The 5,316-nt window shown below is 45.5% G+C and overlaps 1 protein-coding gene across 4 annotated transcripts in view; it reads right to left on the reverse strand.

Annotated features, from left to right (window-relative positions):
* The window catches only part of c12h5orf22 (chromosome 12 C5orf22 homolog), a 38,174-nt gene extending 38,144 nt beyond the window's left edge, over positions 1-30 (reverse strand). For 2 of the 4 annotated variants that reach the window (XM_088311540.1, XM_088311542.1), the window contains exon 1: positions 1-30. This exon is cut by the window's left edge. The gene's annotated coding sequence lies outside the window, so the exon portion shown is untranslated. The other 2 variants (XM_088311538.1, XM_088311541.1) reach the window with 2 other exon arrangements.
* Between the last annotated feature and the right edge of the window lie 5,286 nt (positions 31-5,316).

Below are 5,316 nucleotides of genomic sequence, written 5' to 3' on the forward strand. Positions count from 1 at the left end.
TGGGTAGATGAGGCATCCTGTCTCGTTTCGACACAGTGACACAATGTATTGACACTGTGTTGCTGAATACTGACACCTGGTGGACTTGCAGGAAACATTTGACAGGGTCATCTGACACTGATCTGTCAAACTAATTTTATCCAATTCCATTGATTAGCGACGTGATGTGTTTTTATATATCCTATTTCGTATTACTTTCCATCGCACTAATTATTCTCTTATTTATCTAATTTATATATTTAACTGAATTATTGTTGTATGTATTGCACTGGAGAGGGGAGCTCTCTAATCTCGTTGCACACTTGAGTACAATGACAAAGGGATTTCTGATTCTGATTAGGCATTTGCTTTCACATTATTTTTACATACACGCAATTTCATAAAAAAAATCTTTGATATTCGAGACGCAGTTGATAAATTAAGAGAACATCTGTCTGAATGCCCAAGTAAAAGTGTTGTGAATGACAATGGACTCATTGTAATTAAAGATTTTTATTAAAAAAAATTAGTTTCTCCAGCGTTTTGTTATTCAGTCTGTTTCTTTTTTTTTAGGCAATTTCCACCGCCTTTGAGAAGATCCTCTCACAAGTCACTGAAGAGGTCGGTGTGCACAACGCCTGTGTGGCTAATATAAATAGTTGAGGGAACGTTGCCTCCATGGACTTCCAGTATAAGAGCGGGTCTTCCGTACGTGCAACGTGTCCTGCTGACATATAGCGCAGCACCTCTGAGTGCGCATCAACAGTGACGTCTTCCATCTTGCGGATATTTAATGCAAAGTAACGCGCCAATAACTCGATGCTTGTTTTGAGCGTCCATCCTGTTGACAGATGCGCTTCCTTATGAACACAGTTTGGCGCGCGACCGCTGGGTCGACACGATTCTGGTAGTGGTCACGTGACTTTCTCAAAGCGGTACGCGCACCGACACGGGGTTTGCCCTGGAAGCTCGGCGCGCGCATCGACGCCTCAGTGTCGCTGGACCCATCACTACCATCCACTCTCCACCTAGAAACTAAGCGAACAAAATATGTACTGACATTCGTAAGTATTTATTGTTTTGAATTGTATTCATTAATTATGCTCGCCTCTTTCCTTTTGAATAGAAATGCCGTCTTTTTTTGTTTTTGTTTTGTTTTTTATAAATCCCCTTTTTGTTTCTGTTTCCTTTATCTATTTTGGGTAACATGCTGTTACCAAGTATGTGTTGCCCTCTCTAAGTGTTGGTAATTTTCAATGTTGAAAAATTAATTAAAAAAAAAAAATCCACTCTTTGCCGCCACTATAAATAATAGCATTTGTCTTTAAAATAATTCTAGGTACACATCTGCGAGTGGAGGCTGGCCTGACTGCAATAAAAATCGCAATTTGTTGGTTCTCTATATTGCTTTCTGCTAATTATTTTATGGCCCTTTTTTGTAAAGTAAAAATTGACTGACTGTATGTTTCACAGGCCTTCCCCATGTGTCAATCCAATGGGTCATATATGGAACACTCATAACGTTATATTAAATATCGATATATATATTGTGCAGAGGTATTCAATTAAAAGTCAAATTTTTTTCCAATTCAAAGGTCCAAACCAAAGTCCCACTTCCCTTAATGTCTAGCCTATGTTCACATTTTTATATAGTTTCAATATTTAGTCATTTTCAACAGAGCGCACTTATATACTAAATATTTAGCAATGTTCCTATTAAACACCTTTGCCAGTCAAACAAATATAAGGCGTTTATTTCCCATTCAAGGAAATGTGTTTCCAGGAACTTAAGGGTGCCACTTCCAGAAAAAAACAGTAAAATATCTCCTGCAGAAATATATCAAGTGCTAAGCATTGAGTTAACATCTTTTACCTTTTTTTTCTTAAATCAAAGAGTTATCAGCCAAAAAACCCCGAAAGGCCTAATTATCCAAGTAAAAGATAAGATAAGATAAGATGTCCTTTATTAGTCCCACAATGGGGAAATTTGAGGTGTTACAGCAGCAAAGATATAGATCACACAGAGTCGGCGGCGTAATGTAGCCGTTAATGTATAACATTAGCAGCAGACATTCATAAAAAGCATGCAAATATACACAGTATAAACGTATCTAAGTGTAAGGAAACACTCCTAATGCGTGTCCATTATACAGAGGGGGAAACGCTGTAATGATAAAAACTACTGAATGATTGAAAATACTGCAATGATAAAAATATTGCAATGATAAAAGTACTGTAATGGTAAGAGTACTGAAATGATAGAAAATACTGCAATAATAAAAGTACTGTAATAGTAAAAGTACTGCAACGATAGAAAAATACTGCAATGATAAAAGTACTGTAATAGTAAGAGTACCGCAATGATAGGAAATACTGCAATGATAAAAGTACTGCAATGATAAAAGTACTGTAATAGTGAACGTCCTGCAATGGTAGAAATACTGCAGTGATAGAAGTACTGTAATAAGAATACTGTAATGGTAAACAAAATATATCATTGGTCAATATTTAAGTACACCATTGGCTGAAAGTACAGTAGTAGTGTATATTGCATCCTAGGACTGCACAATTTCACTAATGCCCTCCCGTTTGTAGGCCTGACCCAATGTTTTTGTTAAAAAGTCTGACAGCAGTCGGCAGGAAGGAGCGGCGAAATCTCTCTTTGGTACAGCGAGGGTGTAACAGTCTATCACTGAAGGAGCTGTGGAGTGTTCTCAGAGTGTCATTGAGTTGGTGGGCTGGGTTGTCCAGCATTGATGACAGTTTTGCTGTCATCCTCCTGCCCCCCACTGAGGCCACAGAGTCCAGGGAGCAGCCCAGGACAGAGCTGGCCCTCCTCACTAGTTTGTCCAGTCTCTTTTTGTCCCGGCCCGAGATGCCTCCTGCCCAGGAGACCACTCCATAGAAGATGACTGATGAAACCACCGAGTCATAGAAGTTCCTGAGGAGTGTTCCCCGAACGCCAAAGGACCTCAGCTCCTGAGTAGGAAGAGTCTGCTCTGACCCTTCCTATAGAGTGCGTCTGTGTTGTCGCTCCAGTCCAGTTTATTGTTCAGATGAACACCCAGGTACTTGTAAGTTGAGACCCTCTCAATGTCTGTTCCCTGGATATTCACTGGTGCAGGTGGAGAGTTCCGACGCTTGCGGAAATCCACCACCAGCTCTTTGGATTTCCCAGCGTTGATTTGGAGGCGGTTCTGCTGACACCAGTCCATGAACCCCTCCGGAACCCCTCTGTACTCCCAATCGTCACCGTCAGTGATGAGGCCGACAATCGCAGAGTCATCAGAGAACCTCTGCAGGTGACAGGTTGTGGAATTGTATTTGTAGTCCGAGGTGTAGAGGGTGAACAGGAAGGGAGCCAGAACAGTTCCCTGCGGCGCTCCCGTGCTGCAGAGGAGCACGTCAGACACACAGTCCTGTGTCCTCACGTACTGTGGCCGGTTTGTGAGGTAGTCGTGGATCCATGTGATGAGGTGGTGGGCCACTCCCACCTGCTCCAGCTTGTCTCCCAATAAGGCGGGCTGGATGGTGTTGAAAGCACTTGAGAAATCAAAGAACATGATCCTCACCGTGCCCTCCGCCTTCTCCAGGTGGGAGAGTGAAGTTTGGAGCAGGTAGATAATGGCATCATCTACACTGATGCCAGGCTGGTATGCGAACTGGAGTGGGTCCATTGAGGAGCTGACCAGGGGGCGCAGATGGACGAGGACCAGTACCCCAGGGTCTTCATCAGATGAGACGTCAGCGCCACTGGTCTGAAGTTGTTGAGCTCCTTCGGATGGGGTGTGTTTGGAACCAGAACCAGGCAGGATGTTTACCACAGCTGGGGGACTCTGCCCAGCTTCAGGCTCAGGTTGAACATGTGCTGGACGATTCCACACAGCTGGTCTGCGCAGGATTTGAGGAGCTGGGAGCTAATCCCATCTGGGCCTGCTGCCTTCCTCGCCTTCATTTTCCTCAGCTGGTTCTTCACCTGAGATGTTGTGAGGAACAAGGCTGGGCAGGAGGAAGTGGTGGTTGTCTGATGAGGCTGGGAACTGGAGCCTGTGGAGAGAGAGAAGAGAGAGAGAGGGAGAGAGAGGGCCTCGTTCGCAGTGGCAGGAGAGGTTGGTGGGGGCTGCAGCAGGGGAGCCTGAGCGGGGTCAGGTATTTGATCAAACCTATTGAAAAATAGGTTCAACTCATTTGCCCACTGAAGCCCCCCCCCCCTTCTGGGTCTTACCTCGTTGTCCGTGGCCTGAGATGGTCTTCAGGCCCCTCCAGACATCCCTGGCATTGTTCCGCTGCAGTTGTTCCTCCATCCGCATCCTGTAGGACTTTTTCCCCTCTCGGATCCTCCTTCTCGGCTGACGTTGCACTCTCTTCAGTTCGTCCTTGTCGCCTGACACAAAAGCCCTCTTTTTCCCCTTCAGGAGAGCTTTAATGTCCGGTGTGATCCAGGGTTTGTTGTTGGAGAAACATCTTACAGTCCTGTTGGGAATGGTGTTCTCCATGCAGAAGTTAATATAGTCTGTAATTGTGTCTGTTAGACCATTAATGTCCTCACAGTGAGCTTCGCTGAATACCTCCCACACAGTTGTGTTGAAACAGTCCTTTAAGGCCTCCTCGGCTTCTCCGGACCATCACTCAACTGTGCGTGTCACAGCTGGCTGCCTGCGGACCAGAGGTTTGTACACAGGCAGCAGAGCAACCAAGTTGTGGTCAGCTTTGCCCAGCAGGGGGAGGGGCAGTGATGTGTACGCCTCCTTGGTGTTGGCATAGAAAAGGTCCAATATTTTATTGTCTCTGGTGTGGCAGGTTACATATTGTGTGAATGAAGGCAGAGAGGAGGAAGGAGAAGCATGATTGAAGTCACCAGAGCTAAGGAGCAGGGCATTTGGGTGCTGTGTTTGTAGCCTGCTCACAGCCGCAGTCAGTACGTCACAGGCTGTCTCACTGTTAGCAGAGGATGCCACGTGCGCCGCCACCGCGATCACATGACAGAACTCTCGCAGTAAATAGTACAGACGGCAGACAGCTATCAGCTCAATGTCCCGATTGCAAAGTTGATCCTTAACAGTTATGTGCCCAGGGTTACACCATCTATCATTAACAAACACAGCCAGCCCTCCTACTTTCCTCTTACCGCTCTCCAGTGTCCTGTCCACGCGTAGTATTTGGAAGCCGTCCAATTCCACGACGGCCTCCAGCGTTAGCTCTGTTAGCCACGACTCCGTGATCACCAGCAAGCTAGCCTCCTGGACAATCCTTTCGTGCCGGGTTAGCGCTGTTAGCTCGTCCATTTTATTGGGGAGGGATCTAACATTCCCCATAATAACGGGCGGGAGGACGGGG

This window comes from Idiotropiscis lumnitzeri, chromosome 12, assembly GCF_059441095.1.
Source record: "Idiotropiscis lumnitzeri isolate Australia: NSW breed Sydney's pygmy pipehorse chromosome 12, RoL_Ilum_1.0, whole genome shotgun sequence".
NCBI classification, from domain to species: Eukaryota; Metazoa; Chordata; class Actinopteri; order Syngnathiformes; family Syngnathidae; genus Idiotropiscis; species Idiotropiscis lumnitzeri.